The sequence below is a fragment of the Lepisosteus platostomus genome, chromosome 7 (genome assembly GCF_059453375.1).
Source record: "Lepisosteus platostomus isolate fLepPlt1 chromosome 7, fLepPlt1.hap1, whole genome shotgun sequence".
In the NCBI taxonomy this organism is placed as follows: domain Eukaryota; kingdom Metazoa; phylum Chordata; class Actinopteri; order Semionotiformes; family Lepisosteidae; genus Lepisosteus; species Lepisosteus platostomus.
In genome coordinates, this window is record NC_142617.1 from 28,965,670 (window position 1) to 28,977,825 (window position 12,156).

General features: G+C 37.2%; 1 pseudogene; it reads right to left on the reverse strand.

Annotated features, from left to right (window-relative positions):
• LOC148658496 (fatty acyl-CoA hydrolase precursor, medium chain-like) overlaps positions 1–12,156 on the reverse strand; it is a 69,755-nt pseudogene that overhangs the window by 51,940 nt on the left and 5,659 nt on the right.

Genomic DNA, 12,156 nt, shown 5'->3' on the forward strand with positions numbered 1-12,156 from the left:
AGCCCTGGCTTTAACAGACTTATAAGGGGGAAGAAAGTTAATTACTGCTGAATGTCAGACAAATCATGAAATATTTTTTCTGACCCTAAAAATGATTATATGAGAAAATATATACTTTTGATATAATATACTGTATATACTTTATTATTTATTTATATAATTGTATAGATGTATACAATTCTCTAAAGCATACAAACAATAAAGACACATTGTTAATAATTAATGTACCCCTGTAGGACACATTGATATTCAAACCTATGTAGTATTTATTTTTACCCTTTTTTGATTATCTGTGCATTTCCCCATCATTGTGGGGTAAATACAATATTTCTGATTTTCCAGGCAAAATATTCTTTTAGCAGATTTTATCCACTAACACTAAATGCATTAAAGTGAAGTCCATGAAACAGAGGGTTTACTGTATATTTATATACGCACATATGCAGCTGTTTGAATTTCTTGATAAGAAAATCAAACATGTTTTTTATTATGAAAATAGAGCTTTGATATCTGATTCAATATCTAGCCTGTGGACTTTGAATGTAGAGTATCTTAATAAATACTACAGCTGTTGCAACGTGGCTATTATAATGTGATTGGACAGAACCCAAACGCACATGATTGGAGAGTGGTGGAGATACCCCAAGAGACCTGACTGGTTAAGGGATTGGCCTCTAGAATAGCCTAGGGGTGCAGACAGGTGAACTGACAGACTGGCACTAACTGGACTAAAAAGGACTTAAAAAGAAAATCTGGGGGTGATAAGATAATAGTTCAATACTGGCTGGAGGTACTAGATAGCCCCAGCTGGTCAGCAAGAAAAGAAATGGGGAAAGGATGCGATGGTCTCAAAAGAGACTGGTTCATTGCATCCCAGGTGGAGAGGAGAAAGGCAGGTGGGGTACACTGCCAGCTTTCCATGAAACTGTCTGCCAAAAACCTCTAACTAGAGTCAGGGAGCCTGGGCAATCACGGTGTCACTCTCTAGGCTTCTGATGCTCCTGAAGAAATGGGGTCGCACGGCCTAGCGGAGAGGCCATCCAAATAGCCTGGCATATGCTATCAACTCAGTCTCCCAGGAAAAATCTCCTTAACAGAAGTGCCCAGCTGTGCTCGACACCAGATACTCTGGCATGCTTTGGACCACACCAGGGGAGACATCTGCTAAGGACAGGTCACAGTACCAATCAGAGCCTGAGAGAACTGGAGACCAGGAAAGAAAAGGCTCTGCTGGAGCACTGGAAGGTGGTTCAAGAGAGGAAAGAAAAAGAAATGAAACAATTAGTTCAGGTAACTGTGTCAGCATGTGTATGAACGAGTAAAGGTTTATTCCTTGCTGAAAAGAGAAGAGAAGAAACACAATATGTCAGCTGTGGAGCCTACACCTGAAGATTGCCCCACAACCAAAACCAGGTAACCAAGGAAAGCTGGAAAAGAGGGTGCTGAAAGAAAGAAAGTGAGGTAGAGCCCTGACCCCTTAATACGAGCCAAAGCAGCAGGGAAGACGGTGGCCAGGGAAAGTGACCAGCACTCAGAGTGGATTGACAGCACAAGAATCAAGTTGCATTCGTCAAGGGTCATTGGCAGCAGGAAGAGAGCCCTGAGGACCTGCATGGCGAACCCTGGAGTGAGATCGGAGATTGACGGAAAAGACGAGCCAGTGGAGAAAAGTTCATGATTGAGACTGAAGGCTCATAGCCGCCATGAAGAGACAAGATTGGAGAGGCAGCACTGTGGGATTGAACACCACAGGAGCAGGGCAGCATGGTGAAGACTTCAGCTAGAGTTCAGTGAGAGACGCAGACTGATGACCGGTGAGCAATCCAGACTACTTCAGAGACGAAGGATGAGCCAGTCAACATGAAGCTCTGAAGTACTGAACAAAGGGCACTGACCCTGGAGGGAAATTGGGCAATCAACATCAAGAGGGGGCCTGGGTCCAGAATCAGCTTCTGAAGATTCAGCTTGTAGAAACAGATGGGACTGGAGTGCTTGAGGACAGTAATTCCACGGAGTGAGTGTGAGAAGAACAATAATGAAGCACCACAAAACAGAGGTGGTTTGGTATTATAAAGAAAAGGGACAATTGAATAAGGAGTCCTGACAGATAATTAGATTGGTTCTGCTGAAAAAGCAATACGGTCTGTGGCAAGCCATGGATAATTGTGAATCCTTGTGAGAATGTTCCAGTTTCCCAGGGCAACTCCTGGCCAAGAGACACCACAGGACATCAATCATAACAACAGCACAACAGTGATGAACGGACTCTCAATTTGTATAATTCAATGAGGCCATTTCTATTATTATAACAAGGAAATGCAGTGCCTACAGATGCAGCCATTCAAAATGCGCGGTACAAACCCGCGATACAGTAAACTACCCACAAGCCACCGCGGGGCACCGCAGTCCACTGTCCATTGGCTGGCCAAAATGACCGACAGGGGCACTCGTGGTGCATTGGTTGGTAGTGAAAAGATTTAATCATTTAATGTCTTTACTGTGCAGATTTTAATCCGCTTAGTTTTGAATATTTATATGGAATTTTACCACTAAAGGGAAATTTTAGTAGCTGAGCATAAAAAGAAGAGGAGCATAACGCATCTGACGGTCATAAACGATATTAATTTGGGAACATAAACATTACTGTATGTACATAAACTGTACTGTGTATGGCTGGTCTTGGTAGTTTAAAGAAAAAATACACACCAGTCTTCCATTTCTCCCTAAACATTTTAAGCATGAAAGTTTTATGAAACGGTACCCAAATATGTGATTGCTGTATAGAATGAATTTTAATTTAAAAAAAATATTTAACACAAAAATTAAGCTGTTTACATCTTCCGCCTGAGAACAGTCACCCGTTGCTACCCAACGCAGAAACACAGCCACTAACTAGCAAAGAGAGGACATTAGCTAGCCAATATGATAAAGAAACAAATGATTATTTTGTTTATTTCTTTTGCACATTTATTTGAACATTTCCATCGATTGTACAAGCACTTGGAAACTGTCCAATCCCTAGTTCATCAGGCATTTTCTTTTACGCTGTGGGCATTCTCCCGGTCTGGCGCCGGTCTGTGTCTTCTTGGATATAATGCCAGCGAACTCTTGTTTTTATGTCCACTATAACAGACAATCTCCATTGCTTTTAACCGAGCGTCTAACCCCTCTGATTGGAGAAAAAAGACGTGCTGGTTTGCTATACATACTGTACCAGGAAGATGATTTCTTTCTATTTGAAACGTGTATTTTAAAAGTTTAAGAAGTAAAAACCTTACAGCGTACACAGATTTCTAAACTGATCAGGATCGTCATCTTTGTCTTATGCATAATAATGTTCACCGCTCTGTCCAGCAAATTAATAATAAACTTTATTTTATATAGCGTTTTAAACAAATTAGTAATTAGATTGCTCATAAACCTAATCACTTTTTCTACATAAACACAGCGTAATTGCTCTCTGAAAATGCTTTTTCTTTTTATTTAGGCTCAGATTTCAACTATAGATCGTATTATCATAAACTTTCTTGGAAAAATGTATTTTATGTAAATCATGTTTGCTATTAATTCATTTAGGGCTAGAATATGTTCATTGTCTTCCAATCGCGTCGAGTTGACATTAGAAGCTTGCCATGCCCGGACTGTTACACCAACGCATTAGCATGTTAAAGCGATCTCAGTGAGGAGCCTGGCTTTCTTAACTAGTAAGTACTGTACTTCCTTGGTTTTGGAGGGGGGAGGTGTCTTTCGCTGGAAATCTCGCCCCCTTCTACTTTGAAAATACCTGTGAAACCGGTTTAATTCGTCACAGCCAGCACTCCCACAGAGAGGGGGGTTTTACTTGTTAATGTTGGAACACATCATTATATCTCATTTTGTATTTCTATAAAAAAATCGTTTGCCCAGCCTAACACTATTGTTGTTATTGTTTTTATCCTGTAAAGCACTTTGAGGAGCACAGCTTTCTCACCACTTAGATTACTTTTTGATACCATCTTTACACAAAGCAGAAACTTCTTGTATTTTCCGATGACATACAAGTGGAAAGATTACAGATTTGAATCGTCTTTTTTCTGAACCAGTGAAAATCTGATCATGTTTCTCTATAACAATAATAAAAAACTTTATTTTACATATCACCTTTAAAAGTGGCATCTCAAAGCAATACAGTAGATGTAAACTACAGATTACAAAGTAAATACCCAGACAAACGCAAACGCGTTTTTAATAAAATGCTTTTATTCATTCAGCAGAGAGAGCGTAAAACCTGGGCGTAACGGCTGTTCCTTTTTCTGATCACTCGCCCTCTGGATAAACGTCTCGCCTGTCCTGTTCTTTGTTTTCCTAATTTGCTGATTATTCCTTCTGCGATCCACTCCTGCCCTCACACCTAAAGAAGACTATTTTAAATTTCTTTGCACGATCTATTGTGCAATTAACCCTTGTATGTGCGGTGATAGAGAAAAAAGAGCTCACTGACAAGATTTAAGATGTGGCTGTCAATGTTGGATTAAAAAAAAACACATTGCCCGACGTTTGTTGCATTGCTTGAAAAATAACTTTATTTCGAGAGACTGGATAAGTAATTCAAGTGTTTTTTTTAACTTCCTGAAAAACAACTAATAATTTAACTATATGTGCAAACGTTTTATGATATGTTGCTGTTGTGAATGTCTGTGGACATGTGCTGGCTGGACAGGAGGCTCTACTGTACACAGAGAGGGGCGGGAGGGGGGGACAAGCCGATACATACTCTTAGAGTTTGATTAATAGGGAATATAATATAAAAATATAGTACTAAAAATAAGATACACCCTACAGACATTCACAACAGCGACTGTCAGAAGATAGGACACAGCGGCTCAGGCACCCGCTGAATGGAAAAGAGGCACTTTAATATTCTGTATGGCTAATACTAAAGTCAATACTTTAATATTCTTTTCTGTATGTTTAACAATAGTGGATACTGGCCTAATTCGGCCCTGCTCCCGTTGTTAGGTGTTAATGTGTTGTTGTTAAGTGTGAATTTGTACCTGTTTCCCTGAGGTCTGGCTTTTTTTCTGGAAAACCATAACTCTGGTCTTGTCCAGATTGACTGTCAGCGCCCAGGTCTGACAGTGCTGCTCCAGCAGTGCCAGGTTCTGCCGCAGCCTCTGTTCTGTGGGCGACAGCAGGACCAGGTCGTCTGCAAAGAGCAGGAACTTGATTTCTGTAATTAATGCAGATCAGTAAATCAAGTAAATCAATATCACTTTTAGAGGTGATATGTAAAATAATGTTTTTTATTATTGTTATAGAGAAACATGATCAGATTTTCCCCTGTTCAGAAAAAAATATCTAAAGTATACTAGTTTGTCACTCTTCACATCCCCTCTTTGCTAAATGGCTTTTGAATAGAGTCACATGAAGACAGAGGTGAAACAGCCCTACACAGCCCTGTCGAAGTACACGAATATAATTATATCTTATTAATTTCTTTAGATACGCGATTCTTTTAATACAGTCTTTGCTGTGCTCTTGGGGATCCTTGTGATATTTCGAGCTCTGGTTGAATGATAAGTGTCGCAGTTTAAATAATTTTCGTAGTTAGAAATTATGAAACGCTCTGTTAAAAGCAAGGGAGTTTTTGTCGGTTGCAGTAAAAGAAAATGCCTGACAAAGTAGGGCTTGGACAGATTCCAAGTGCATTTTTGCAATTTACGTTGCATTGTCCATTGTGCTGCTGTAATACAGTTTAAAATAATTCAAAGTCTAAACAGTATCAGCTTTATTTATGGGTTGCAATTTTAAAAAAGTCAACAACTGCACTCAAAATCCAATTTAGAGCTTTCTGGCAAGAGGAGACACCCAAATTAATAATGTAACATGCCACCGTTTGTGCATGAACAAGGTATACTGCTATTTCCTTAGATACGCGATTAAAAAAAATAATAACATTTTTGAATCCCCGGCAGAACACATTCCATAAGAATCAGCGCTTTTATATATCGCCTTTAAAGGTGGCTTCTCAAAACGCTTAACAGGATAAAAACAGCAATAACAGCAACAACAACAATATTGTATTTCATTGCACTTTGAAAACCAAATAATAACTATATGTGCAAACGTTTTATGATATGTCGCTGTTGTGAATGTCTGTGGAGTGTATCTTATTTGCCTGTCTTTCCTGGCTCTCTCGCTCGCCCTCACCCCCTCTCTCCCTCAATTCAATTCAATTCAAGGTGCTTTATTAGCATGACAGATGGGTACAATCAGTGTTGGGTATTTACTTTGCTTTGAGATGCCACTTTTAAAGTTGATATATAAAATCAAGGCTTGCTTTAACTCCGCAAGTCTGAGTTCTCGTGTCTGTCCTATCCGAACCCGAAAGTTTTATAATATTTATCTTTATAGCAGGTGGTGTACAGCTTTTAAGTATAGATTACACTTTTCTAAAATGTATTTAAAAAATACAAATGATTACAATCTAATCTTTCCACGTTTGATCCCAAGATCCCAAGAAAAATAAATCTAAACGGGGAGAAAGCTATGCTGAAAGTTTATTAAGATACTTAGAAGACAAAGATATCAATTTATGTTGCATTTGTCTCATTGTGAAACAAAAAACACATATATTTAAACCCGCATTTGCCATTTAAATCAAAATGCGATTTAAATCAATATAAATGTTTATATTGTAACGCCTAGGTGACTATTCATTGTTATTAAAATGACTTAAATTCGATCATGTTGTGATATTTAGAAATATAAATTTGTTTGGTGCGAGTGAAGTTTTATTTAATCTCTGACTCAGGGAAACAGTTCATTTTTTCAAAGAAATGTTTGTTAAAAAAAAATTCATGGTTCCAGCAGGATTCAATCACAGACCATGTGAGAGGGGAGTCAGGAACCTAACCCACTGCGCCACAGGCAAGGTCACATGCAGAGTGCTGAAAAAGCACTACAGAAACATTATCAGCAGACAATGTACAGCGTGTACTATTCTTGTGTTGCGGTACATGAATAAAATTATATCGTTATTAATTTCTTTAGATACGCGATTCCATATTATATTCCCTTTTAATCAAATTCTAAAAGTATGCTTGTTGACTCCGGTATTACGCTAGTTAAAGACTTCGATGCTTAAAATGTTTAGGGAGAAATGGAATACTGGTGTGTATGTTTTCTTTAAAGTACCGAGACCAGCCATATACTGTATGTTTACTTTCCAAAATTAATATCGTTTATGGCCTTCACACGCGTTACAGTATGCTCCTATTCTTTTTATGCTCAGGTACTAAGATTTCCCTTCAGTGGTAAAATTCCATACAAATATTCAATACTTAAACGGGCACAGTTTAGACATTAAATATACATATACATACTGTATACAGTACAGTTTGCATACGGTAATATGTTTATGTTCCTAAATCAATCTCTTTTATGAGCATGTGAAAGGCATGGTGAATCGATTCTCAAAAATTACTGTAGTTTGCATGATTGGAAACAATTGCATGATTGCGAAATGCTGTGGTGTTACTTTTACAAAGACGGTCAATGAAAAAAATAATGTGGACCAGGGCAATACTTTGAGTTTACAGCTTGTCCAAGGTCATTCATTATTAATACTATTAGTAATATCTTCGTTAAAGACTTTGATGGCGACAGCTCAAACATGAGAGGTTGAGCTTTATTAGCTCCACCTTGCAGAAATTCCGGATACTATTATTTTACTTGCGGTATTATAGGAGAATTTACGGTAACTCGCGGAAGACTGCGTAAAGCGCACCGCAAAATAATGCGGTATCGCCCGCGCATTTTGAATGGCTGCATCTGTATGTTGGGAGAATTAACTCTCCTTCAGGCATGTCACTGTGGTTAGCATTGCCACCTTGCAGCACAGAGGCCCTGGGTTGAATTCCTGGGCTGCTATGTGTATTGAGTTTATATGTTCTCCCAACGTTCACATGAGTTTTCTACAGTGCTCCAGTTTCCTCCCACAGTCCAAAGACATACTGATACATCAATCACCTTCTAGAAGAAAGGGCCCTGTTGTAAGTGTGTCCGGGGTATATACTTCCTTGTGTCCATTGCTTGAGCCCCAGTCCCCCTCTGATCCTGTACTGTACTTAGAAAACGGATGGATGGACGTTACAAAAACAAATCCAAAAATATTATTTTTTACCGGTAATTTAGCCTGTGCTGTTGGACTGGCTGGAGTGTAGACATTGAGGTACAAACAATCCTCTGAGATCACTGGCATGGAGAATTGCTTCAGTAGATCTCTCATCACCTTTGTAACATCATCTGGATTCTGAATACACCTAGAAACAGAAGCAAAATGAATGCAGAAGAGGTCTTTACCTTAAATTTCTGCTTATTGTAGGCATAGTTTGAGAAGTCAGAGGCAATGCAGGGCTTGTAGGCAAAGGTAAAAAACAATGCCACAGATTCAGGGAAGGAAAAAGAGCTATAAGAATGAACCATATGAACCCTTATGAGTTAAAGAACATCTTTAGAGCAAGTCAACTATCTACATTTATTTCTGTTTTAGAAGTATTTACAAAGCTGACACTTGGGTTCTTGATGGTATCAGTTCTCAATATGCCTCCACACATCTCTCCATCAATGACAATTTTCCTTTGACTATCCACATCACACATAGTAAAAAAACAAGAAAAACAAGCCACATTTCCTCAGCCCAAAAGGGGTCTGTTATGTAAGATTAATGGGGCTGTGATAGCTTGATTCTAATAACATTTTCGTCACTCTAGGTATTTTTTACAGTCAAAAATGAGGCAATGATTATTCATAGACTTTTAAAAAGTATAGTTATCCTTAGGAATTATAGCAGTTTCAACAGATTATATGTAATATCAACTCATTACATTGGGGACAAAACTGAACCAGAAATATTGAGTCATCTAAACAGTTATAACTCTGAGTGGGTTCATGAAAGTAAACCCACTCTGAGTAGTATACACCCTAATCAGTTTTAGGTCTGTTGCTATTACAGATCTATTTGTATAATCAAGGTGAATAAACATTGACCTTGTCAATTTAATGTGGGGGAGCAATAAAAAAAAACAATGAATTGGTACATTGGTATATAGCAAATGCTGTGGGATTAAAATAAAAACCACATTTATACATCCAGTCTAGGAAAATTATATTCTAGCCTTACAAAGAGCCAAAGAATACAAATTTTGATATATTTTGGACTTTCACAAAGCTAATTCTCTTTACTCTAGATCAATGTAAATTGAAAGGAAAAATGCACATACAGATCTAGCCATTTAAAAATACGCAGAGTACGCCGCGTTAAAACGCAGTAGGCGTGACGCATCATATTGCATTTTAATTGAAGTATAATAATAGTATCCAGAAGCACCTTGTAAAACCAGTAGGTGGAGCTAATAAAGCTTGTTGTGTCATGTACTGCATTTGAGCTGTTGCCAGGAAATGCGTGGTTTCGAATCCCGGTCACTGCTGAGGGACAACCTTTTTCCAATTAAGAATTTAAGTTGTATACTCTTCAGACTTTTAATCATTTTAAACTGTGTATTACAGCATGTTAATAATTAAACATTAAAAATTGGGTATATTTTATAAAAGCAAGATTGCTCAGTTGAGCAAAAGTACACAACCTTCCACCTTCATCATAAATACTTTAATTATTCATAAATATTTTATGCACCAAAGTCTTTAACGTGGTAACATAGTGGGCTCTGGTTCTAACGTGCTTGTTCTAACATTATTAAGCTTACATTGTGTACATCATAAAAAGTTATAACGTTTTATTATTTTCTAAGAATATGTAGTAAGAACACCACTTGCTGTTATTGTAAAAAGATAAATGTTGTTGTGACTTAACATCACTTGATAGTTATATGAATATGGAATCGGGTAACTAAGCAGGTAAAATATCACAGGTGGACATTTTGGTAAAATTTTGACATCAGTTTGTTTTTAAAAAACTTTTATTGTCCTTGTAGTGGTAATGGACAAAACACTGCACCCAATGGTTCAAAGCATGATCAGAGTATTACTTTCAGTTTGTTTCTTATATAGTGAATACATAAAAATAGTCTACTATTATAGATTGTTGTTGGTTCTGGCATAAGTTTGTGTATCTGGATAAATTAAGTGATGGTATTGATTGAGGATTTCTTATCTTAAATTCTTTAAGTTCAACAAAGGAGAGAAAAGGGTTATTTTTACAATTGGAACTCCAAGATTCTGACTGATTTAATTCCCCTCATTTAGCTGAAACGGATAAAGAATTCATGCAGTAGTTTTATGTATTGGAAGGCGCTCTGTTTTATTAACAGACACTTCAACTCAAACCTATGTTGTACAGTGATATAGACGTGGGTAATGCCATCCCCATTAAACAATGTGCTTATTGCGCAAATCCTGCTTAACTAGAAATTAGACACAAGAAGAGTATTATTGGACAATGTTGTGTGGCTCTGATGGAAGTTCTCTGTAAACTGAAGTTATAGAGGAGACACGTTGTGTACCGCCTCTTTTTATACTTGTAAGAACATTCCAATGTTAATGCAACACTGAGGATATTATCAATAACCTTTTAAGTCTGAAGCTGTTAACTGAACTTCACACCTGCCTGTCAAGATCACGGTTTGAAAATAAAACATCAAACCTTAGATTGGCTGAGAACATCATGATTGTTTCGCAAGGATGTGAAACGTGACAATTTGTTACAGTTACCATCAGGAGAAAAAAAAGTTTATTTTTTATTTATTTGTGGGTGCTGCAGTGGCTTGCAGTGGCCAGATAGTTAACACTTCATATGCTAAAGTGAAAAATTGATAAAAATGCCAATGTAAATGTCATATTTACAATTTGTTGAAAATAAAAATGTAAAGTTCTCTAAAGACTTCTCAGTCAGGAATTTATGTAGAGAGCTATTTAAGCATGTGTAGGCAGCAAAAGATCAGCTGAAGAGGGAAGAAAACACTTTTAGAGAAAACAATGTTTCAGGTGTGAAGAATACAGATCCCCAATTCAATTGCAGTCGAAACATTTCCCCACACACCCTGCCCCCACTGCGATTGTAATATACACAAACAAAGCACTGAAACCTTTATAGTAGATGCTCAGGTATTTCGCATATGTAGGGATAGTACATAATTCTGGCTTTATGAACTCACACCTGGGATTCGATTAATTCATTTTTTTTTAAACTGCACCAGGTACTAGATCTTGTTTGTATTAAAGTTATATCACTGGGCAGTGGTTGATGGTTAGTGGACGGTGCACTATTTTGTCAGCAATCTGCTAATCTGCTTAACACCTGTAGAAAACATGATTGTATTCTTGTATGGAATGCATGTTACGTTTACAAAATTAAAGTGTTTCAAATGTTTAATTAAGCTTACACAAAGACTCAAAGACTCTTTATGTATAAAGGGTGTTTTTAACTGATTTACATAGTCTTTTCATGTTGACTTAAGTGTCCTTCTTTCAGTTGGATTGCATGATTATTATTATGATTTCTCTATTATTATCGAATCCATCAACTTGTTCACTTGTGATTATTTTGGAAATATTTTGACGTTCCTTTTAACTTGGAGTTTGTAACGAGTTAAGTTAATGTATTTACAAATAACAAATTTACAAATAAATGTATTTCCCACAAGCTATAGTGTAGTGGCTTAAAACTATACAACATCACGCTGTTTGCATAAGTCTTTGTTCAAGTTTTAAAACTACAGTATGAAAAAACGAGTGTTAAGATAAAACAGGACATTTGATTGCCGGTTGCCTTATATTTATTTTTAAAAATGAAATAAAAAAATAAGATACAATGACATGTTCCTGCCTAACTCAAAAATTGCATGACTTTAAAAGGCGTAAAAAATTGTCTAGACAGCAGAAAGTCAGTTTGCTCTTACAAATGGCTCTGTTAAGCAGAGTTTGTGTTAACACAAGACCCTTTTAAATGAGTTTTAATCAAGTTTGTCTGTCAGTGAAAAAAATGACTGCAAGCTCTTTTCCTTCCCTCCTGGCGCACCGTGACAATGTGGGAAACGTTTTTTTTCTTTTACTGGGAGTGTGAACATTGAGTGAGCACTGGATAGTTTTTGTAAATATGTTGACAAATAGCTGAATTTTTGCCAGATAAAATTGTATCCAGTTGTGAATCAGCTACAT